General features: G+C 39.0%; 1 long non-coding RNA gene across 1 annotated transcript; it reads right to left on the bottom strand.

Annotated features, from left to right (window-relative positions):
* On the bottom strand, positions 1-25,517 carry LOC138923652 (uncharacterized). The gene is made up of 5 exons (XR_011437572.1): positions 23,847-25,517; positions 22,806-22,870; positions 19,585-19,659; positions 7,897-8,059; positions 1-1,082 (listed from the first exon to the last, which is right to left on the bottom strand). It is a non-coding gene; the product is annotated as an uncharacterized lncRNA (long non-coding RNA).
* Between the last annotated feature and the right edge of the window lie 1,160 nt (positions 25,518-26,677).

Raw genomic sequence — 26,677 nt, 5'->3', positions numbered from 1 at the left:
TTTTTCCAACTGCATCTTTTATTATGGAAAATTTGAAGTTTATACAATAGTAAGCACACACTTCCAACCACAATTCAACCAGACAGTAAACACAGGTGCACAAGTCTGTGATTAAGACACTGAGTCAGGCCACAAAGCTGGCTTTGTACAAGTGCTCTGGTGGCACATTATAGGATGGACAGTAAATCTTGGCACAAAGGAAGAAAGAGGCGTTTTTTATTATCCTGGAAGTCAGGAAGTTTCACATCTCTCCCTCCAAGCTTGCCAGCGCAATCTTCTGGAACTTTATGGCAGGCCTAGACCTTTCATTGCATCACTTCCTGGGAATAACTTAACAGACAGGAAACCACAGTGGTCAAGAGGAGAAGCTCTCGAGTCAGGTACTCTGAGTGGGAGCATCAATGCTACTGCTTATTAGCCTCGGGCCCTGGAACAACTCATTTAACATCTCTTAGCTTTCTCCCTTCAGTCTGTGAAAGGGGAATAAGAATAGCAGCTAATAGATTATTGTGAGAGTTAAATGAGATACTGCAAGTAAAATACTTAGCACAAATCTGGTTTTTTTTAAAAAAAAGTATTCAGTAAATAGTTGTGTTTGACACTATGAATGACAGCTGCGTCAGTTCCTCTAATCCTCTCCCACTAGGCCTCAGCTCTATCCTGGGCTTCTCCCTGGCAGCTAGCTCCCAGGGGCCCCACAGGGTCTCGTGACCACAGCCACCTCATTTGCATTTCCTGCTCCAATATTCTAGGAGTCTAGAGATGGTCAAGTGAGCTGTGTAATCAAAGCAGCTCTGAAGTCAGAGCACGGTGAAGTCATCTGGCCTGAAGTGGCACACGAAGGCTGGGTGCAGGAAATGAGACTTTTAAAGGTAGTTAATTTATTTATATCTTACCCCAATCCCAAATATCAGTGGGAGTTTTTAAAACTGCACATCATCAATGGTGAAAATAAACAGCTGAGGGAGTCAGAGAGAAGAGAGAATACAGCTGGGGAAAAAGCAAGGCCAGCCATACGATTTCACTTAATCAGGTCCCAGACAATCTTGGATTAGATATGGGCAGATCCAGATGCAAATGTCCTATTACCAAAACAAAAAGAAAATATGATTGGTTGTAAAATTCATGTATGCCAATACAATCACGCACAGCATATGGCGTTCTGGTCAACAACAGCCTGCCTGACGGGACAGTGGTCCCATAAGACTAGTCCCATATAGCCTAGGTGTGTAGTCGAATATGCCATCTTGATTTGTGTAAGCACACTCTGTGATGTTCACACCTTGATGAAATAGGCTAACAGCACATTTTTCAGAACATATCCCTGTCATTAAGCGATGTATGACTGTGTATGTCTCTATGCCAGCCACTGTTATAAGCATTTTATATGTCTTAACTCCACTGTCACAACACCTCTGTAAATTGGTACTTTGTTGCTGCTGTTTACACAGATGGAAACTGAGGCTCTGAAAGTTAAATAAGTGGCCCAGTGCTCACTGTGGCAGCACTGAAATTTGAATCCCAGTTGCCCTGTTCACAGCCCCTGCTCTTAAGGTCTAAACAAGGCTGTTTTGATAGACAACATAAAACAAGTAACAGCAAACCAGAAGTTTAGAGAAAGCATTTCCTAACACTGAGATCTGAGCCCTCATAAACACAAAATGGTCTGACAAAGTACACCAGTTCCCAGATTTGGGATTTCCCAGGTCAGTTACGCTAGAAAAAAGAGCTTGGGGGTGAGAAATGTGACACAGCTGGCAACCTCTTTTTTGTTTGTGCCAAGTAAGAACATTAAAACAAGAATAACAACAACTATCTGGGATTATCAACATCATTTCACAAAATAAATGACACTTAAGCACCCCAAAAATAGAAAAGGCATAATCTAAAACATAGAGGACCTTGTTTTAGAAATTTGAATAAATTCAGCTTTGTGAAAAACATACACTGTCCATATCTTTCTCAGTTGCCTCTGACAGATGAAGATCAGCCACAGAGTATCAATGGTGCATGAACCAGCATTTGAGAATCACTAACCACCTCCCCCCCTTGAAGTCTCTGTGACCCCAGAACATCACGGACCCAAAAGCAGAACTGAGACTCCATCCTTCTCCTGGCTGGATCCCAGGAAGTTCTCAAAATTAAGTCCCTTAAGAGCCAGAAGATGTGATCAGATCAAAAAAAAACCAGACGGTGTGTGAGGAGTGGCCAGAGTAGGAGTGCTCAATTCATGGTTTCCACGCAAGATGCACACAGCACTCACAAATATGAGCACATCAGTGCAATCTTTGAGATACACTACAGGGACCCTGTTGGGCTCCAATTTCAGTCTTGAGTGAAACCAGTGACTATTACTTTAAAAAAATCCATTTGAAGAAAATATAAGATTAACCAGGAACGTTATTAGATTTTCCCAATGCTAACACTTTGGCAGCATTTTTCTATTTTCTTTAGTGAGGCATTTGAGTTGCTTACAAATTTATGCTGAGACCCACTGGATGCTTTCAGATGCTAAACCAGGCAGGCCCACCTGTTCAGGGAGCTGTACTTACAATACCTACTGTTCCCACATTTCCATTAGAATGCAATTATCCTGCTTGGGAAAAAATAAAGGTCACTGGGTTAATGGAGCTCACCTTTCTTTTTTAGCCCATAAATAATAAATCAAATATAATATTTAAAAAGAAAACCACATCCTGCCTATCAATGTATTTCTGATGCTTTTTTCATAGGACACTTGAGTACATGGCACTTACGACGGCCATAATCGTTGTTACACTCCATCAGGTTCCTACAGCACTGGTTCAGTAAAGAAGGACACAGCACGCATCTATTAAACTGATATTCATCAATACTAAAACGTTCAACAAATTTCCCATGACGTTTTCTAATCAGATTACTGTACATTCTACTCTGAACTCGACAAGCCTATCATAGCATGATCTATCCTAGCAAACACACAGAAAATCTCATGAGCTTTACCCGATAAGCATCGACAAAGACATATCCACTTTTAAGATTCTAAACAAATACAGATTCAAGCACATTCCTTTGCTTCCAGAATGGCTTACCAACAGCACTCGTGAGCAGACAGTGCTTAAGACCACGCTAATAATAATAAATATCTCTAGGCAAGACTCGGCTGCCACTAGTTTCCCCTAATGAAAAAACGAAGACTTTCCTGCCAGCTAAATAGCTGAACAGGGCTCTCAGCCCAAAAGTGCCCAATCAATGCTTTCACTTCAGGCTTCCCAAGGGATCAACGGAGTAATCGCTCCAGTACCTGGCACATCAGGATTTATAAGACCGAGTAGGAACACACGGCCTAAATAGCTTCAGAAAGCCATTTGTCTTGAGTAATAAAAAAAAAAACAAAGCTTAGAGCAGCTGCTGTTTTATCACCATCAGCCTGAAACTAACTTTACGTGTCTCACAAGATTTATCTCAGAAATATTTTTAAAATAAAAAGGGAATTCTAGTACACCCCTGAGCCTGCTATAAGAACTATTAAACACTTGTAAATCACTCCCCTAAAATAATGAAAATAAAAACTCTGCTTTCCACTTGACAAAATGCACAGTGATTGCCAAACAACAGAATCACACATAGCTCCTGCCTCGTCACTAAGAATTTCAGCAGCATCACAGCCTGTCCTTGGGAACCGGCGTTCTAACTTCAAATTACAACCCTAGCAATAAACCAGCCAGCTGTTTTCCTAAACAACACAGCATCTATAGTCACAATTTTTTCAAAAGTTAATTTGAAGGGCATGTATCTGTCATCAACAGCATGTAATTCTTTGTTTTTACTATAATTAGTAACAACAAAAGTAATAACTACCATTTACTGAGTGTTGTCCTGCCAGGCACTGATCTGATAGATTTACACGGATTATCTAATTTAATCCTTGGAAAATCCTTATGGTCTGTGAAGGGTGGCAGAATACACCGCCCCAAAATATGCCACTTTGGCATAAGGATTATTTTGAGCTAAACGCACTTAAAAAACAGCAGATGCAATAAGGGCATTCTAATCTCCTTTTTCTTCTGGAAACAGGAGATTTTAAAAATTCCCATGTGAAAGACGCCCTCCCTCTACCGGAGACAAGAAACATTCTTCAATAGGGAGTCAAAGCCGAGAGAACTCTGTACAAATAGACCTTGCTAAAATAATTCTTATCTTCCCTTGTCCTCCCCATATATATTAGTCACTTTTCCACAATTGCCTCTCTTTGTTCAATCTACTATAAAAGAATTTAGGTTTTGCCACTTCTTTGGGTCTTCATTTCATTATGAGATCTCTCATGTCACATAAACTTTATATACATTTGTATGCTTTTCTCCTATTAATTCGTTTTTATGTCAGTTTAATTTTCAGGCCCAGACAAAAAACCCCTAAAAAGATAGATGGAAAATTTTGCCTCCCCTACATCTCTGACAGTTTGTCATCTAATTAAGGCTACTGATCCGTCAGCACAAAGCATTAAGATCTAACATTATTTAGGGGCTGGCCCTGTGACCGAGTGGTTAAGTTCATGCACTCTGCTTTGGTGGCCTGGGGTTCGCTAGTTTGGATCCTGGGTGTGGACCTACACACCGCTCATCAAGCCATGCTGTGGCGGCATCCCACATAAAAGAACCAGAATGACTTGCAGCTAGGATATACAACTATGTACTGGGCTCTGGGGAGAGAAAAAAACAAAACAAATAGTGGAAGATTGGCAACAGATGTCAGCTCCGGGCCAATCTTCCTCAAATAAATAAAATAAAATCCAAAATATATTTTTTAACAAGATCTAACATATTTACATATAGATATTTAATATTCATTAGTATTCATTCTCAATTTAAATATCTTTGGCTTTGAAATTTATCTAGATGTCCCAAAAAGATTTCCTTAAAACATTAGTTATTGTAATAAATATCATCAAATACTTGCTTCTTTACTTATTACCAGAAGTTTTACATCTGTTTTACATAGAATAGAAGTAGGCCAATTGGCATTAGTTAAAAGGCAGATTTCCTAAAAACAAATGCATCTCTTCTGGAATTATTTTAGCTCTGACACTCTTACAATGAAATTCTTGGAAACTGTGGAAATATAAGTATGCCCATCTTCCTCTACTTTATTTGTGGGATGCCTACCACAGCGTGGCTTGCAAAGCAGTGCCATGTCCACACCCGGGATCCAAACTGGCAAACCCCGGGCTGCAGAGAAGCAGAACGTGCAAACTTAACTGCTGCGCCACTGGGCCTGCCCCAAGCAAATTATTTTAAAAAAATAAATCTTAGACTTATAGAATTAATAAATAAGGGCTGACCTGGACTTTACTTCCGTATAATCTATCAGCCCCAACAGGATTAATTTGTACAAACTATTGTATAAAAGCAGAACCTCAGGGGCCAGTTCTGTGGCCAAGTGGTTAAAAGCTCCACGCACTCCACTTCAGCGGCCTGGGTTCATGGGTTTGGATCCTGGGTACGGACTTACTCCACTCATCAGCCATGCTGTAGAGACATCCCACACCCAAGTGGAGGAAGGTTGGCACAGATGTTGGCTCAGGGCTAATCTTCCTCAAGTGAAAAAAAAAAGAGGAGGATTGGCAACAGATGTTAGCTCAAGGCAAATCTTCCTCACAAAAAAACCAAAACCAAACAAAACAGAACCTCACTTGAAGGAGTCTTTAGTCTGGAATATCTCATGTGCTAAAACAAGCAACATGATCTGCAAATCACATTATTCTGTGTCCTAGCGCCATTCAACACTGCATTACTAGGAAAAACATGCTTTGTTTTGAAGACAGCAAACTTGGAGTGGGGATGCTGACCTAGATCCATGGTGCTCATTGATGGGGGACAGCGTTAGCATAACCGTATACAAAATTATACACATTTTCACGACTATAATATTGAAAAAGATGTAGCAATAAGGAATCAAGGTGGGATTACCTTAGAGAAGGGAGAATGGCACGACTTTAAAACTAAAATCTCTCTTTGCTTGAGCTGGGACATCCATCTTTCTCCTGCCCTTAGACATTGGCACTCCTGGTTCTCGGGCCTTTGGACTTTGACCAGGCTTTTCATCATTGACCCCTCCATTCTTGGGCCTTTGAATTCTGACTGGGAATTACACCTTCGGTTCCCCTGGCTCTCAGGCCTTTGGACTTGGTCTGAATTACACCACTGACTTTCCTGGGTCTCCAGATTGCAGACAGCATATTACGGGACTTCTCTGCCTCCATGATAGCGTGAGCCAATTCTTATAATAAATCTCCTCATATATATATCCTATTGGTTCTGTTCTCTGGAGAAGCCTGACTAATACAGATTTTGATTGAGAAGTACCAGTCCAGATGATCTCCAAGTTTCTTCCCTTTAGTTGAAAAGCCAATGGACCTCTGATCTGCACACAGCTGAGGCAGCACAGTGGAGTGAACAGAGCACTAAATTCAGGATGCTACTCCCATTTCTGCCACTAAACAGCTGGTCAGCATGAGTTAACTGCCCTGGCTCTCCATTCATTAAGGTGCGAAGTGAAAGGGTTTGTTTAGCCGACATCTGAGGCTCCATCTACCACGAGCAGTCACTGACCCCAAGGAAAACCTTGGAGTCCACAGAAGGTCATAAGGTTCTAAGAGCGCTTCCAAAGTGCCTCCAGCACTAGAACGTTCAGCTAGTCACAGGCTGGCCAACTCCTTGACTAATGCTCAATCTATCAAGAAATTTTTGGCCCACCAACGATGCTTCATAATTAATTTAACAGTGAGAATGCCATGGAAAAATAAGGTTTGAATTTTATTGAAAATTGTTACAAATACATCTGTTACTTTCTCCTTTGCCCTTCTCATTGAATGTGTTACCAATAATGAAATATCTTGAATCCATCTTCTAACTGATATTCCCATGGCCAGTGCCTTGGTTCAGGATCTGCTCATCGACTCCCAAATGTTCTTCAATTCCATGTTGTCCTTTTCTGCTAATACAGCCCCCCAGATCATCACACTGGTCATCCATCTAAATGTTAATCTGATCCATCCCCCTCCTACTTAAAGACCCTCAGTGAGCTCTACTGCCTGTAGAACGAAGTCTGGACTCTTCAGCATTGTTTCCAATACCATATCTGACCTCAGCTGACATTTCCAAAATCTGCCCCAACCAACTGTTCTCACCTCCCACGACCTTTACACTTAGGGACTTTTGGATTTGAAGATCTCGGAATCCAATCTGCTCTCAACTAAATATAGAAATAAAGCAAGCTTTCTTGCCCTAAATCTTATCCCTTTTGCATAGAAGCTTTTGCAAGCATAGAATTTCTTTAAAGAATCAAAAAGAGCTCCTTGAATTAGTAACTTTTTTGGTACACTTTCCTTATTTTTTAATACTACCCTGCCTCCAAAGCTACATGGTTTGTTAACTCATTTAACTGGTCAATCCTTCATATAACAACCATTTATGAATCTTATGTGTCCTGTACATTGACAAACTATATATTAGGCTATATGATGGCTGTACACTGCTAAGGAAAAATATGTTTTTCTAAGCATTTCAATTATGGAAATATTTTATACTTGTGGACAAAACTTCAGCATACTATGTAAATTATTATTATTTTTTTCCTGGTGAGGAAGATTGGCCCTGAGCTAACACCTGTGCCAGTCTTCCTCTATGCTGTATGTAGGACCCCACCACAGCATGGCTTGATGAGCAGTGCATAGATCCGTGCCTAGGATCCGAACCTGCGAACCCCAGGCCACTGAAGCAGAGCGCACAAACTTAACCACTATGCCACCAGGCTGGCCCCTATAAATTGTTTTAATGCAACGACAGACACAATTTTTTTAAAAAACTTTAAATAAAAAATGTTGATAAGAGATCAAGAAATTTAGACAATATTTACCCTCTATGAAGTCATCTTCTTCAAACTCACTTAAATATTTCAGAGTTGGTATTTTTGTTCACACTTGTATTACTTGACATGACCTTTAAAATGTCCAGCAGGAATCAAGTAGCATTCAAGTGGTACATGGCCTTGTCTTGGAATCATACTTTCAGCTTCAAATCTAAGGAGAAAGAATATCAAAAACATTTCTTCTGGCAAAATGGCAAGTTTGAAGTCATTGGTGGCAAACAAAATTCTGTTATCTTTATCTGTAAAGAATTTCACTTTTCGTTAAGAAGCAATTATCATCCTCTTCTGGTATAGACCTTGAAGGCAAGGATCCTAGCCACCTTGTCCTCTCCTGTAGCATCAGTGCCTAGAATGGCGCTTGGCTCAGAAAGTAGACATTCAATGAATATATATTGAGAGGATTTATGAACAGGCAAAAGGAGGTGTTGCAGAACCACATAATAGAAGGTCTCTGTACGGATGAATTCTTTGGATGAACCCTGCTATTTCACAAAATAGAGACATTTTTTGAACCACTACTGCTGAATTCATGAATGTAAGGCAAGATTTTTGGCTTTCTGGAAAACATAAAATTGGTGTTGATTTTCATTCCTTTTATCAAGACTTTTTTAAAGTACTATATTCAGGAACAGTTTTGTAAATCTGCTACTTGTAGGTATTTAGCCAGAGGATGGTAGTTTGCCCCTCCCCCCTAATTTATAGAAGTAAGCAATCCCAGGAAGCAATGCTTGGTAAGCTTTAACAGACATAAGAAATCACCTGCAGCATTTGATTAAAAACTAAAAATTCCTTTAGACCCTGGAAATTCTGGTTTGGTAGGTCTAGGGTGGAGCCCAGGAATCTGTATTCTTTTTTCTTTTTTTTTTTTTTTTTGAGGAAGATTAGCCCTGAGCTAACTACTCCCAATCCTCCTCTTTTTGCTGAGGAAGACTGGCCCTGAGCTAACATCTATGCCCATCTTCCTCTACTTTATATGCGGGATGCCTGCCACAACATGGCTTGTCAAGTGGTGCCGTGTCCGCACCTGGGATCTGAATCAGCGAACCCTGGGCCACTGAAGCAGAACGTGTGCACTTAACCGCTGTGCCACCACGCCGACCCCAGGAATCTGTATTCTTAAAAGGCTCTCCAGATTATTTTGGTAAAGACTACACTTTGGGAAACAACACATTTGAGGCTAAGAGCGAATATTATATATTCTGTTTTTCTTATATGAGTAATTTTTGTGAAGACTGGAACAGAATTTGTTCTACGAAATATTGGGAAGTCTGGAAAATTTAAAATTCTCAGTTAGTAATTATATTACCCAGAGTTCTTTCTTCCTGGAAGAATAGCAATTATAATTTCTGTATTCCAAATTAGGCAGGTGTCATTATAAAGAACGTTAGTGAGAAAGAAGATGGCAGTATTACATATAAAGATACCCCCACACCTGTGTTATCAGTGAGAAGGCCTGAATTCTAGCACCTGATGTGCTATGAATTAATTAAATGATCTTGAGAAAATCACTTAACCTCCACCTCCAATTCCTCGTTTATAAAATGGGAATAAACTTGTACCTACATACTTCATAAAAATGTTTTAAGGCAAAAATATGTAACAGAATACATAGAATAGAATATATCAGAATATATAACAGTGATTTTAATTGTTCAAAAGCAAGATATTTTATAAATAATTGGGACTCTGCCCTATTTCAATAAGTTTGACGATGTGAAGTAGTGTTAGCAACAGGAAAACTGCCACCAGAATAACCATACAAGTTAACAAGTAAGCCTGTCACAGTTCCATGGATGCTGACCAAAGACATGAGACTACTGAGTCAGACAAAGGGTTTTACTAGTTGCAGCAAAAGGAGCAACAGGAGCATCAGTCTGGTTGCACCCGTCCCGAGTCCCACAGGGCAACGTGGAAGGCCCAGTGGAGCCTGCGTGGGCAGCGGGGTGGGTCACAGGGGAGGAACTTGAGCTTAGGGCATCTGTTGCTTTTATAACAAGCAGTAAGCAAGCCCGGTCATCTGGAAGGGGACCAGGTGCAGTGTGGGATCTGCAGTGCATTATCTTCTCGGGCTAGCCTGCTGCATCAGAGAAGCGGCCCAGAAAAAAGAAGAGTCAAAGCCCTGGGATGTGGGCACATTCAGCAAGACATGTAGGAGCACAGGAGGCTCACGGGAGACTGCACCTCACACACGGGGCATAATAAAACAAATGGAGAGCAGTCAAAAATAAGGTCATAGGGTTATTTAAAGAATTATGGTTCTAATTCCAAAGGAAGGAATGCAAGGAGGAAACTCTTACAATGCTACTTTCACTGCCTTTGGGAAGAGGATCACAAGATTAAAATGAGATGACTCCTGACTTTCCATAGTTTACGTTAATAGACACCAATTTTAAAAACTACCACTTGAACTCCGTAGACTTTATAAATTACTGAAGTAACTGTCATATCACAGAAATATCCTCAAGATAATGGTTGGTTTCTATGAACTAAGAATACGAGAATAGTCAATAGGACCACCGTGGAATCATGAGAATGAGGCCAATATAGGTATGTGATGGAAAAGAAAGGAGAAGCCATGTGGAACAGAGAACGAATATATGGATGACAAGCGCTATCATGGAAAAAGTCTGGTATTCAAGACTCAGCTGGATTTAAAGTATCACAGAAAGAGCAGGAGGATTCCACATCCTGTTTTCTCTCCTTTATACTGTGACAGTGTGAAGAGGGCCAGTCATTCTCAGCCAGGTTCTGAAGTGCATGATTTGGTTGCCAGATGCCCATTACACTAATTGGATCACCAGCCTCCTCTATATCTCATTGACACCAGAATTCCAGGACTATCCATTAAAATTTAAGAATACCACTCATACAGTAAGCCATAAAATATTCACATGGGCCTGTACTCTACTTTTGTATTATACTGTGACTCCAGAATAATTCTTCAATAGCCTACTTGTGTGATGTGAAGGAATGCCAATACTAAATAGGTTTCTCATGCTTAAACATTTAATTTTATACTACCAGAGCACTTGAAGTACTTGTGAATATTTACAGTTTGATTGGAATCATCATCTTCCTTAAGAATTTTTTCTTGTTACACCTATAGTACAACTGCTCCAACCTAACAAATACAGAAATCAGAGTATTTTTGTTAGGAATAGAAAAAGAGAGATTTAATACCTTCACATTCAGAAATTAAAATGTCTACATAAATATACATATGCTTCTATATCTATATTGTATATTGAACTCTAAGAGGAGCCTATGAACATTATTAATTATTTATAGATACATTGATTCACTTTTGGTTTTATTCTCCATTTAAAAGGGTAAATTTGAATAAATATTAGTATCAATCTTCATTGAATAAACTGGTGCTTAATGCAAGTAACTCTCCATTAAAATTTCTAAATACAGCCATGTGTTGCTTAATGGCAGGAAACTGTTCTGAGAAATGCGTCATTAGGTGATTTTGTCATTGTGCAAACATCATCGAGTATACTTACACAAACCTAGACGGTTTAGCCTACCACACGCCTAGGCTATATGGTACTAATCTTATGGGACGACCATTGTATATGTGGTCTGTTGTTGATCAAAATGTCATTATGTGGCACAAGACTGCATCCATGATTTTTAAAATGAGACTTCACCTTAATGCTACATTACTTAACTTTTTCCAAGAAAGACTCGCAGACGCAATGAATCTTGTATTAAACAGAGCTCTGGGTTGCAGATAACAGAATCCACTCTGCTCGGTTTAAGAAAGAAAGAGTTTGCTACAGGTATTAGATAGCTTACAGAATCTTTGGAAAGGTTAGTGAAAAATAGTTTCTAAGCCAAACTTCTAGGAATAACTCTGGTGAAGATGCTGGGCAGTTTCCAGAACTACACTGTCTCCACCACAGTCAGGAAACTGGGGCCACTACATCTGAGCAAAGAATCATGTATTTTTGCCAATTCCTGCATTAGCAAAATGGATGCCCCATGTCCTACCTTTTCCCCCGCATATATTAATTGCAAACCAAATGTCATGAAGATACATCTGTCAGAATCTAAATTATATATATATACATATACCCTAAAAGAAAGGGGGGAGGGATCAGAAAAGGTATGTCTTGTTTTGGTTTGTATTCTACATTGAGAAGGTGGTGTTTACATTATGGAGAACTATAAAATGAAGAGTTTATTCAAAAGATTTTGGGCAACCCCAAATTGCAGATGTCACTTCAACATTTATCATAAAATTCAGAGTACCTTATCTAATCCATTTTTCATGCTTTTCTTCTTTCAAGATAAAATAAGTGGACTGTTAACAGTAGTCCAGTCATTTTCTTTTTATTGTTTTGGCATTTTGCTTATAATGAGTTTTGGTGTTTATCCTATTTTCAATTCTAGTTTCCTTTAGGTTGATTTGAAAATTCATCACTACATTACAGAGTTCAAAGCACAAAACCCAAACTACTACATATTTCTTTTGGTCAATATTTAATTTGCAACATGTCTTTTGTCTTTGAAGTTTTGTTAAACTCTATTCACCAACTGCCACTGCTAATCTTAGGGGATTGCCAAGACCCAAATGGAGTATTTTCGTGTCACTTACTCTTGATAGATTGTGGTCTGGCAAAGTTGGAGCTGTACTTCATTTAGCAAACTACGAAAGGACCTATTCTTCTTTAGACATAGTTGAATCTTTAAAAGAAGAAAGAAAATACATAATAGCTTAGAAAATGCTAAAGAAAAATGGTTATGATGCTCTGCTGTTAACTCAGACCCCCTTGATATTTCTACTAACAAAAACAAAGTAAATTATATGTGTTTTCCAAAGTCTAGCCATTTTTTATGTGGAAGATGCTGGTAATTAAAATCTTCCATATTGGATTCATGAGAATTTGGTATGACTCCAATAGAGCAAAACTTAACCTATGGAAGGGAAGGAGACGACATTACAGCAAGGATATTGTCTTCCCAGGATTCATGAAGTTCCGTGGTGTTAGGGCCCCACTTCTGTGAAGAAGTTGGTAAGGAATCTTTCAGAACCTAGCTTGCCCAGCAAAACAGTCAGGACAGAGCAAGGACCAGGAAAATAAAATGTGATGATGTCCAGGAGTTCTTCATTGGAAGACATTAGAGATGAGAAGTTCAAACATGCCTTTTTTTCCTTTTCCAAAGTATTATGTTTTAATATGCATTAATATTGCATCTGCCTGCTATCATTGAGAAGAAACAGATGTCGCCACTTTAAATGTTTAAAATGCTTAAATCTTTAAAATGTTTGCATTTTCAAAAGGTCTAAAAACACCAATATACTCATAACCCCTACCTCATACCATATACAAAGATTAACTCAAAATGGATCAATGATCTAAAGAGAAGACCTAAAAATATCAAACCAGAAAACATAGGGGTAAAACTTCATGACCTTGGATTTGGTAATGGATCCTTACATATAACACAAAAGCAGCAAAAGAAAAAATAAACTGGACTTCATCAAAATTTAAAACTTTTTGCATCAAAGGACATTATCAAGAAAGCGAAAAGCTAATCTATAGAACAGGAGAAAATATTTGCAAATCATGTATCTGACAAGGTTTTAATATCTAGAACATGTAAAGAACTCCTACAACTCAGTAACAAAAAGACAAACAAGCCAATTGAAAAACGGGCAATGGTGTGAATAGATATTTCTCCAAAGAACATATACAAATGGCCAATAAGTACAGGAAAACATGCTTAATGTCCTTAGTCATTTGGGAAATGCAAATCAAAACCACCAAGATTATCACTTCACACCTACTAGCATGGCTATAATAATAACTTTTTTAAAAAAGGAAAATAAGCGTTGGTGAGGATATGAAGAAATTGGAACCCTTGGACATTGCTGGTGGGAAGGTAAAATGGTGCAGCTGCTGTGGAAAATGGTTTGGCAGTTACTCAAAAGGCTATGAATTATCATATGACCCAGCAACCCACTTCTAGATAACCCCTTCCTTGACTTCCAATTCCAGGCAACCACTAATCTATTTTCTTTCCCTATAGATTTGTCTTCCACAATATCATATATGGAATTATACAATATGTTACCATTTGTGTCTGGTTTACCAAAATGCATTTGAGATCATCCATGTCTTGTATGAATGAACAGTTTGTCCCTTTTTATTGTTGAGTTGTATTTCATTGTATGGATGTATCCTTTTTGTTTATCCATTCACCTGTTGAAGGATACTCATAAGGATTATCCTTAAATTTCAACTTTCATTACTAAAGAATTAAAATTTCACTTAATTTCTAAATGAGCATAGTTTTGTGTTAATATTTTATTTTAATTCTTTGAAATTGGGTGTTTATGATGTACAGACTTAATTTACTATTGATAAGAATACCTGAATAACTGAAAGGCATCATTTTCTGACCTGGGTAACAGTTTTCTGCAATGGCTACTAGATTTAAAAACCTGAAATTCTAGGGTGCTTAAAATCTTGAGTAACAGCTTCTACATGTTACCATCATATCTTTTTTAAAAAATTATGCCATTTTAAGCACGTTTAATGATTTAATGAATTCAGTGGCATTAATTATATTCACACTGTTGTGCAGCCATCACCACCGTTTCCTGTCACCCTTTGTAGAAATTCTGACCATTAAGTAATAACTCCCCATCCCACCTCCCCCAATCCCTGGCAACCACTATTCTACTCTCTGCTTCTATCAGTTTGACTACTTCAGATACCTCATATAAGTGGAATCACGTAGTATTTGTCATTTTCTAACTGGCTTATTTCATTTAGCACAATGTCCTCAAAGTTCATCCATGTTGTCACTTGTATCAGAACATCATTCTTTTTTAGGCTGAATGATATTCCATTGTACAGATATACCACAACTTCTTTATCCATTCATCCATCAGTGGACAATTAAGTTGTTCCCAATTCTTGGCTATTGTTAATAATGCTGTAATGAACATGAGAGTGCTAATATCTTTTCAAGATCGCGATTCAATTCTTTGGAAAAATACCAGAAGTGAGATTGTTGGATCATATGGTAGCTCTATTTTTAATTTTTTGAGGAACTTCCATATTGTTTTCCATAGTGGTTCCACATTTTACATTCCTATCAACAGTGTACAAGGGTTCAAATTTCTCCACATCCTTGCCAACGCTTGTTTTCCTTTGATTTTTTGATAATACCCATCCTAACAGGTGTGAGGTGATAGCTTATTGTGATTTTGATTTGCATATCCCTGATCATTAGAGACTTTAAGCATCTTTTCAAATACCTGTTGGTCATTTGTATGTCTTCTTTGGAGAAATGTCTATTCAGTTCCTTGCCCAATTTTTTTTTTCTGCTTTTTCTCCTTGAATCTCCCCAGTACATAGTTGTATATTTTAGTTGTGGGTCCCTCTAGTTGTGGCATGTGGGAAGCCACCTCAACGTGGCCTGATGAGCAGTGCCATGTCCGTGCCCAGGATCTGAACCAGTGAAACCCTGGGCCACTGAAGCGGAGCACGTGAACTTAACCACTCAGCCACAGGGCCGGCCCCCTTTGCCCATTTTTTAATCAAGTTATTTGGGTTGTTTTTTGTTTTCTTGCTATTGAATTGTAGCAGTTTCTTATATATTTTGGATATTAATCCTTTATCAGATAAATGGTTTGCAAACATTATCTCCCGTTCCATAGGCTGCCTTTTCATTCATTCTGTTGTTTCCTTTGATGTGCAGAAGCTTTGTAGTTTGATGTAGTTCCACTTGTCTTTTTGCTTTTGTTGCTTGTGCTTTTGGTCTCATAGCCATAAAATAATTGCCAAGATCAATGGAATGATGGAATACAACCCATTCACAATAGTATCAAAAAGAATAAAATACTGACAAATAAATTTAACGAAGGAGGTAAAAGATCTGTACACTGAAAACTACAAAACATTGATGAAAGAAATTAAAGAAGATACAAACAAACAGAAAGACATCTTGTGTTCATGGATTGGACGACTTAATATTATTAAAATATCCATACTACCCAAAGTGATCTTCAGAGTCAATGTCATCTCTATCAAAATCTCAATAGCATTTTTTACAGAAACAGAAAAACCAATTCTAAAATTCATAGGGAACAACAAAGGACCCTGAATCACCAAAACAATCTTGAAAAACAAGAACAAAGCTGGAGGCATCATACTTTCTGATTTCAAAATATTTTATGAAGTTACAGTAATTAAAACAGTATGGTACTGGCATAAAGACATACATATAGACCAATGGAACAGAGAGCTCAGAAATAAATCCAGCAAGTACAGTCAACTGATCTTCAACAGAGTGCCACAAATACACAATGGGGAAAGGATAGTCTCCTAACAAATGGTGTTGGAAAAACTGAACATCCACATGCAAAAAAACAAAATTGGATCCTCATCTTACACCATAAACAAAAATCAACTTAAAGTGGCCGAAAGACTTAAATGTAAGAATTGAAACTGTAAAACTCCTAAAAGAAAACAGGGGAAAAGCTGCATGACATTGACCTTGCCAATGATTTCATGGACACATAACTTTGTATAACAAAGTTTTGATGCTCTAAGGTTAAAGACAAAAGACTAAACACAAAGCACTATATTCTAGTTTGGGGAATATGTATCTCACAGGGGTCCGGGTTAGCAACTCTGAAACTACTTTACATATATCCTAGAGTTGAGGAAATAAGTCAATATATTATAGATATCGGCAGCCAGGTTTGTATCTGTGGGAGAAAGAAGTTACAAATAAGCAGAGGGGGAATACTAGAATAAATCCTCTGGTAATGGACTGGAGTTGGAGATATTCATATAAACTAATGTTTATTTTAATATATATACAAATGCATATAGAGAGAAATGAATATAGATATACGGGTTAGTATACAAACATTTGCTAGCTTTATGCACTGAGAGGGTCTAGCAGTAATGACTCTCCAGTTGTAACAAGAACACCTAGAGGCCAGGTTTTGGTTTCTAAATATCATTCTCCAATAAAAGGAACTATGCTTCTTAAAGAAATGGCTGGTTCTCGGGCTAGGGCGTGAAAAATACAAGATAAACCTGGAGCATCTTACAGTGCCAGGAAGTAAGTTAGTGCTAAAAAATCTAAAAATAAAACTTTAAATAAATAAACAAAAAGATGTGAGTCTGTCAAAAGGACACAGGAGCCAACCCTTAAGAGTTTCCAATGGCCAGAGTTGGAATAATTTGAGTAATACAAGAAAATAATGATACTAAAGAATTATAACTCAAAGAATAAAATAAATATCCACAAGTCAATAAATACCCACGAGACCATACTGATATAAACATAGAACTGAATGAATGAACAAATGAGGCAATTCTTTCTAACAGAAGAATTGTAAATGGAGAAAGAATGAAGAAACAGAACAGCACCAGTAGAGTACCACAGTCATAATTGCTGCAGGGAAGTTCCACTGGTGAATGCCAAAATCAGTGAGTGAAACTCGCAAGAGAAAAACAAAGTATTCCCACAGCCTCAACATATCTCCAATCAAATATTTATTAATAACTGTGGTGGTGTTCACATGTCTTCAATTTCTTAAATATTCCTCCCTCCAGGAGATGGACCTTAATTCCCCTGGACTGCACCGACTTAATAACTCCAGTGGGCTGGCCTTAGTAACTCCCTTCCAAAGGACAGAGTGTGGAGAGGGGACATGGTAGAATCTTGACTGATACTACTTTAAGCAAGTGATCGAGGCTATCACCAGTAAGAAGACATATTAATGTCATGTATCCAAAATCCATAACTTCAGTCTGATCATGAGAAAAAAGACAAACCCAACCTGTAGGACTTTCTATAAAACATCTAACCAGTAGTCTTCAAAAGCGTCAAGGTCGGGGCTGGCCCCCGGGCCGAGTGGTTAAGTTCGCACGCTCCCCTGTAGGCGGCCCAGTGTTTCGTTGGTTCGAATCCTGGGCGCGGACACGGCACTGATCGTCAGGCCACGTCGAGGCCACGTTGAGGCGGCGTTGCACATCCCACAGCTAGAAGGACGTGCTACTAAGATATACAACTGTGTACGGGGGAGGAGGGGGGGGGGGTTGGGGGAGATAAAAGCAGAAAAAAACCCAAAAAAGATTGGCAACAGTTGTTAGCCCAGGTGCCAATCTTTAAAAAAAGAAAAAAAATAAAAATAAAAATAAAAAGCAAAGAGATAAATTCACTATTAATGAATGACTTTTGTTAGGAGGGAAAGACCTTTCAAAATTTGGGGTCCATGGGGCAGGAATGATTAGGATCCAGTGTGCTACTACACAAGATCCCCTGCCCTCAGCTCTTGACTCTGAAAGCCATCAGAATTCTCACCCCGCCACCTCCCAGCACTTCTTCCTATCCTGGAAAACCCTATTTGGTGATCTCTGCCTATAAATTACAAGTTCTTGGTAATCTAATGCCATCTTGATTGCTTCATGCATCCTCAAGAAAGCTGTATACTTCATAGTATGCCTATGATTCATAAAGAGTTGAGTAAATATAGTGTCTAGTTTTACACCTTCAGGAACACAATTCTCTATTTAAAATAGATTCCATGAGAAAGATAAATTTAACTTAAATTATGTTTATTTACACTACTTTTTCCAAGTTGTAAATTCATCGTTGAGTACTGTCTGTACCCACACAAGAATTTCAGCTCATAGTAACAAGAACTTACATGGCAACAATATATACTAGCATTGAATGCTCCTAGACTAAAATGGTGTGGGTCGACTCAAGGCAATGTTATAAGCACAGAAAACATTGACTTTTAGAAACATCTGATGCCAAAGATGATGAATACTTGTAATACAGCACTTTATTTTTTAGGATACTCTGAAATGCTTTATATCTTAAAATGTTTAAAAATCAATACCTCTTTTTACTTTATAGCTGGTTTACAAAACATTCTTTAGAGGCCAAAAAAAACAAATGCAAATCCAATTTACCTAAGTATATTAAAATTTTAATAGAAGCAGAGAAGTTTCATCTAATCCCTTAGGGACAGAAATCCATATCTACATAATGGATCACTAAAGATTGTTCAAATATTAGTAAATTAAAATTACAGAAAACATTTTAATAGGCTTAAATAGATTTCTATTCAAAATCAATGATTTATCTCTAATATATATCTCAAATATAACACATAGTAGGAACTTAATGATTAATATTTCTTTATTCAATGTATAAAATAAATGAAAGAAGTGCTTTACTAGACCAAAAGAAAACATAAATATTCCAAACATCTTTATTTAATCCCATTTTGTTTTCAAAACCCTAAAATTAAGACAAAGATTAGGAGAGTAGAAATAGAAGAAGAATAATTTGACATGATGGGGTTTTTAAATTGTGTTTTTGAGGGGTTTTTTGCTGAGGAAGATTCACCCTGAGCTAACAGCCACTGCCAATCTTCCTCTTTTTGTGTGTGAGCCACTGCCACAGCACGGCCACTGACAGACGAGTGGTGTAGGTCTGCACTCAGGAACTGAACCCAGGTTGCCAAAGCAGAGTGTGCTGAAGATAACCATTAGGCCACAAGGGCCGGTCCTGACATGATGTTTTTATAGTGTTAACTTGTACTTGCTTAAAATGATAGAAGAGAAGCATAATTGATAACATTGGAATAATCCTATTTCAGAAAAAACCTTTTTTTTATTTCTTTACCTTTCTGAGATTTTCTTTGCTTCTTTGCTTAGGGTGAATGAACAACAATGTTTCCAGATTTTCAAAATCTTTGCTCTGTAAAACAAAATATATTTACATTGAATGCATCCTACCTGTCTCCATGGATACAATTTCTTCTAAAAATTTGGAAAGGATTGATAGCCTGGGGAATGCAGAGTGTTACATTTATGTAATATTGACTTTGAACTTTGCACATAAGCTTTGTTGAAATAACTTTAAGAAAGATGTACAAAACAATTGAAGCTCCAAGTATGGGATTCACTGGTCATGTTATAGATGGACAAGTTTGATTATAACTAAGACAACAGGACCATTATAGCAAATTCAGAGTTGTTTGCATGATGAAATGCTATTTCTTAAGTTATAAGTATGAGTCATCCCGTGAATGTAGTTTAACCTCACGTCAACTCAGTTGAATACAGATCCCATTCACCAAAGAGACTCCATGAACCTATACAAGAGTATCAACAGTAGTTGTTTCCTTTTTCTCTAGGGAATTCAGTTTGAAACAGTGTTACTGACTGAGGGCCGCGCTATAAGGGGAAATACAACTCAGTTCAGTTGAGTTTATTCATCTCAATACAGTGTCTTTCTTTAACTTTTTATTCCAGGCTTTAAGCATCAGTATGAAAAAGTATGACCTTCATCCTGTATCATGATATCAATTTAGTCTTCCCATCCCACACCTGATGATGAGAATCTGAATAGACATCCAAGACACTCCTAGACTTGTTCTGATAACTTGCTTGCTCTTATTAATAGTAATAATAATAATGACTTATTGAGTATTTAGTAGGTATCAGGCACTACTCCAAGCATTTTACCTGTATTAACCCATGAAAGCAGTTTACATTTTTTGGCTTCCTATGTAAGGAAGAAACTCTCCTGTCTATTTAACATGCCTATGAGTAACACACAGGGAATATGCTGACTTAATTCTTCTGTGGTTTAGTAGCTATTTTTAAAAAGAAATGAATGAGGGGCTGGCCCCGTGGCTCCACTGCAGGCGGCCCAGTGTTTCGTTGGTTCAAATCCTGGGCGCGGACATGGCACTGCTCATCAAACCACGCTGAGGCAGCGTCCCACATGCCACAACTAGAAGGACCCACAACGAAGAATATACAATTATGTACCAGGGGGCTTTGGGGAGAAAAAGGAAAAAAATAAAATGTTTAAAAAGAAATGAATGATAGCACTACTATAGTCTACCAAAGCAATATAGCAGAGATGATGCAACACACACCCCTTAAGTCAAGGAACTTTGCTCCTCTATACCTCCTGCCTACACTGGGAACTACACTGTAGAGTGTGAAGCAAATTAACGCTGGCACTATTCTAGTGGAATCTAGCAACAGTCTTCACATGAGCTCATGAAAAACGAACTTTTACCCAGTTTAACCCTGTAATCTACTCAAACGAATGCCAGCAACAAAAAGTTATTATTGATATGATTAACATATAATAATTTAATTGTACCAAATGAAAAGAAAAAGATGAAAATGGATTATTTTATTTGAAGTCAATATATTCCCCCATATATATAAAGGAATTTAACTCTGTTAACATAATAAACAGTAATTTTTAGAATTGTTTTACTCTGTGATAGATAAAATATATACATGAAAAATAAATCTTTTTTCTTTCTTTCTTTCTTTCTTTCCTTTTTTTTGGTGAGGAAGATTGACCCTGAGCTAACATCTGTGCCAGTCTTCCTCTATTTTGTATGTGGGACACTGCCACAGCATGGCTTGATGAGCAGTACGTAGGTACATGCCCGGGATCCAAACCCATGAACCTTGGGCCGCCAAAGCAGAATGCATGAACTTAACCACTACGCCACCAGACCAGCCCCTCAGATTATTTTTAATATTAAATATATTAAAATTTCAAACCAGTCTACAAAACACATATGATTATGAAAACAGCTAACACACTCATATGTATATAAAGAATGGAGGGAAATACACCAAAAAGTTATAATTGATCATCTGTTATCTCAGGGATAGAATTTTTAGTCATTTTTATTTCCTTTTTTATAACTTTTCTATAATTTCCAAATTTCCTACACTTCACCTGTACTTTTTAATTTTATTTCAAATGAAAAAAGCTACATCAATTTTTTCTGATTATGAAAATAATACATTTACATTTAAAAGTGAAAATCTATTGAAATTCTACCAACATAATCCCTTTTATATTTATATTTATATTTAATCTTGATGCATTCTAGATCTTTCTCTCTCCATCTCTCTCTCTGTTTCTCTATGTGTGTATATGAATATATATTGACAAACATATATATACATATATACAGACATATATGTACACGTGTAAAACATACAATTTTACAAAAATAAAATTACACTATTCTGTTTGGTGGCCTGATTTTTTTCCTCAATGATATACTGTTTACTTCCTTTCACATGAAAATCATCAATTTTAATAGCCGCATCATAGTGCATTACATGATATATCATAATACATTTAATCCAGTTACCCCCCAGCACCCAGTTTAGACATCACTTCCTCCAAGAAGTCTTCACTGCCTCCACAAGTCTGGGTTCAGCTCCCCTCATACGTGCTTCAACCACAGTCTATACCATTAACACCACACTCAATGAATGTTCAGTTGACTGTCTTCTTTCCTAAAGCCTAAGCTATACAAGGGCAGGGACCATCTACATCTGATTATTCCTGTTGCCCCATACCTACTACAGTGCCCAGCAGAGCTAGGCACTCAAAAAACAGTTGTTGGAATGTAAGTTGTTTCCTTTTTTAGAAATTATAAACGATAATAGGATCAATATGCTTGCACGCACAAATTTGTGCACTTATCCAATTATTCTCATGGGGTAAATTTCTAAAACTGGAATTGGAGAGAAAAAGGTATACACATTTTGAATTTTAATACATATTGTCAAACTGCCCTCCAAAATCCCTGTAGGAACACACTATCAGTGGATGAAAATGTCCATTTCCCCATATCCTTGAAGCACTGAGTATTGTCACCCCTTTTTTTAAAAAACTTTTACAAGGTAACATCATTATTATTCATCGCTTTTATAACTTAAAAGGAATTTTTAAGATATTACAGACTTTGCTATTCTTAAAACTAAAAAGCTATTAAGTAAAATGCAGATAAAAAATACTAACCAAGTTATATTTAGAATAATTGCTCATACTGAGTAACAGTTCATTACCTGACTGATTCTTCATGTTCAAGTGAAATAACGCCCATTCTTCTGCTCGACTCTTTTCAATGTACCTGAAGGGGACATGATATAAATATATGGAAAAATATATATGACGAGTACTTACTTGATAGAGAAAAAGTGCAAGAAAACAAACTAACGTGGAGATAAATCTGAAGGAGAACATAAACAGGTTAACATAACAGGTTAAGTTAGGATCTGGGGAAAAACTCAAAGGTATGGATTCATAACACAAGGTGAAATTGGCAACTTCCTGTGGAGGCGGTTATATATACCTCTGACAAAGGAAGGGGAAAGGTGCTCCGTCTTGCTGCTCTAGAATTGTATTTCCAAAAGCCTGTTGTCGTTGTCCACAGGAATGCTTTCTAGTACCCCAAACTCAGTGTGTCCAAAATAAAACTCACAATCTTCACCTCTTCCCCTCCAGAACACTTAGTTAATTTTGGATCCAGACCATAATGCTATATCTAGATTTGCACTGTATGTAAATACAGCTAGTACAAATTGAGATGCACTGTAAGTGCAAAATATCCACTGGATTTTGAAGACAACGTAAAACAGAATGTAAAATATCTCATTAATTATTTTTATATAGATTACTTGTTGAAATGATATTTTGGAGATCCTAGGTTGAAAATATATTATTAAAAATTATTTCACCTGTTTCTCCCTCCCCTCTTTTTTTAATACAGCTACTAGCAATGTTTTAATTATATATGGCTCACATTTGTGGCTTGCATTATATTTCTACTGGACAGTGATGGTGTGGGCCACTGAGATGTAGACCACTGAGATCAAGGGCTAGATTACGAAGCTAACCATCAATTGCTGTGCCCTAAGAATTCTCCAGAAAGGAGCAAAGAAGTGAGAGGAGAGAGGAGCTGTGAACTGGGTTTGCCCTGGACTTCGAGGAGTCACTGAAGGAGATTTCCAGGCATGGGAGACAGTATAGAAGCTGAGGAGGACCATAAATCAAAGATGGGAAAACTATGTTTTAGATGCCAGGTTATCTAAAACTATGGTTCTCACCGTGTTCTCTCTCTGTTGCTTTTGCCGGAACCAACAGCAGGGCCTCAGAACATTCTAACCACGCCTGAGCTGGACTGCAAGGTAGCAAACTTGAGCCAAAGGGTTAAAATGGGAAGGTGGGTCTCCCATAGTCAACAGTGACCAAGAAGAGAACCAAGGGGATAGTGCGCTTGAAGGATAGAAATCACCAGGAGATTCCCTTTCCAGGGCCAGCCTTGGAGTTCTGGGATTTGGTGTGAGTTTCATTTGTATGTTTTTATTTTGGTTGTGCATCTCAAGGCTGACATCATTCCCTCGGGCCTCCTTTAACCTGTAACAAAATCCTGGACTGCCCCAATCCCCAAGTTTGCCTGAACCTCATCTGAATTTGCCACACACTATGGAATCTGTGCCTTGGATGCTGAAGTTGTCGTCAGAGTCCAGCTTTGTACCCACCTCCTTTCCCATAAGTAGAGGGCAGCCTGGCCTCAGTTACTTCAACTTCCATCCTGCTGTTATCCCACAGAGATCCCCACGTGCCTTGTGCTCAGGAATACTCAACTACTTGGTGACTGAAGCTCATGATCTCTAAGGTCTTTTTCAATCTTATGTTACTATAACAAAAAGCAGATCAGTAGTTGCTAGGGGCCAGGATGGGTTAGAAAGGGCTGAGGAAACTTTCGGGAGTGATGGATATTTTCATTATCTTGATTGTGGTGATGGTTTAGATGATATATATACATCACATATACATATATATCAACTTATTTAACTGTACCCTTCCACCATGTCAATTATACCTCCATAAAGCTGTTAAAAACAGTATTAATATGCTTCCTTCTCATAACCAGTTTCATCAATCAAGAAATCAATGATCAAATACTTATCTATCACCCACTCTGGTTATCTGCATCCCTGGTAGGAAGAGAGTTTTCTTGGCCAAACACCATCTTAGGGACGCCATGCTATCATTGCCTTTACACAAATAAAGCAGTAATTTATCAGCATAGCTTCCCTAATATATTTCATTGTGTTAATCAGAAGAGAATGTCATCTGATATATATTTGAAACCAGTGGGTTGTCTATCTTTCCATCAAAAGAAATCTCTCTGGTGAGTAAAGAACAAAACCCTGAATACTTCACAACCCAGTACAGCAGAGTAGCTGTGTCAGGGTGGGTTTCACGGAAGCAGAGCCTGAGTTGAGCATTCTTGTGCAAGCGATTTGAGGCTCTTAGGTGAAAACCCTAAGGAAGTGAGGGATGAGGAAAGGGAAAGGGAAGAAGCAAGGCATCTTGATGAGGGTCCAGCTGCAGTCCACTCCAGCCTGATCGCACACATAGCTGTAGGGCATGAACGACACTGCAGCGTGTTCCCCTTTAAGGCAGGGAGGTACCCTCATAGCAGCCATCCGTCAGCTGCAGGCCACACCTAACAGCCTTTGGGTGTAACCTCCCGGGCGTTTCCCGGCGGGGCAGCTTCCATCAGCAATGGCAATTCTTGAGAGAAAGTGCAGCTGTGAGCTGTTGGCAGGCTATACTCTCACCTAAGCTTCCTCAATCAACAGAATTCCCAAAAAGTTACACCCCATACTTGGAGCGACAGTTAAAAATCCAAGTCCCAGGGGCCAATCCTCTGATTCTTGCATTCTCCAGAGGCAAATACAGAAAACGTAGACTCTTCTTCGGGTTGTGTCTCCTAGTTCTGGACACCAAATCGACATCTCTTACTCATAGCTGTCTAAAGAAGGTAGGATGGGTCAGCGGCGACTAGACACGGCTCCCAGGAGAGGGAAGGCAGCGATTTTCCTCCCAAAGGAATGCCTGCAAATTCGAGGAGGGGGCGGGCTTCGCTGCAAGGCTGGTTCAGGAGCCCCGAGGTCCGGCTCGTTTTCGGAACCAGCGCCCCAAGGGTAGGCGCCGTGGGGGACGCGGCCTGGCCGCTGCGGGCGCCACCTGGGCGGCTGTCACCTTGCCATCCACAGGCTCAGTTCGCGGACGTGGGCCAGCATGCCATCCGCCCGGAGCCGCCCTCCCGGAGACTTCGCGGGCGCCACTACCTCCCCGGAGTTGGCGGGAGGGAGGGCGGGGTCCCGGGAGGACACGCCTCTGGCCCCGCCTCTCGGTCTGAAGGAGCCTCCGGTTTTCTCTACTCTGGATTGCTGGAGACGGGAGACTTCCCCGCAGTTCCCCTCGCAGTGAGCGCGGGATGGGGAGCGGGGCGCAAGCCTAGCTGTGCAGCCGGAACGGAAAATGAGTGCGTGGAGGTGGGGGAATTTGAGCTTCTATTTTTATGTTGAAACTAATCAAGATAAGCTGTGGAGGTTGATGTAACGTTTACATTCGTTCTTAAAATAATACATGACTCTAAACTTAGCGGGGATGAGGGAGACCCTCAGGGTGGCCACCGGCAGGGAGGTGCCCTTGGGTGCAAGTTTGAGAAGCGCTGTAATGTACGCAGACGCTGCTTTCCTGTCGCTCGACCCCGCCAGGCGCCCCAGGTCTGGATCTAGGACACACCCTAGGGCTGCGCTCGGCGTGGATTCCCCCCTCCAGCCAAAGTAGGACCTGGACCGCGAACCCCGCCCCGAGTCAAACGCACTTACCAGGAAAGCGTGTGACTTGCATCTGGGCTGTCATGGAGAAAACTGAAAGGACAGGGGAGAAAAGCCATAAGCAGAACTTTAGGGACCTGGGCGGTGAAAGCTAACGTCTCTCCTTTGGCTGATGGCTCAAAGGGCCCTGGAAATTCTCTTACCAGGCTGATTTGTAAGTTATTGCCGTTTTGGTGGAGCAACTTAACAACTAGTCCCTTTTGTTTTAAATTTCTTGTGAAACGAACTTAAATACGCTT

The sequence above is a fragment of the Equus caballus genome, chromosome 3 (genome assembly GCF_041296265.1).
Source record: "Equus caballus isolate H_3958 breed thoroughbred chromosome 3, TB-T2T, whole genome shotgun sequence".
Lineage (NCBI taxonomy): Eukaryota > Metazoa > Chordata > Mammalia > Perissodactyla > Equidae > Equus > Equus caballus.
The sequence above is the reverse complement of the archived record's forward strand: the minus strand, read 5'-3'. Positions and strand labels throughout refer to the sequence as shown.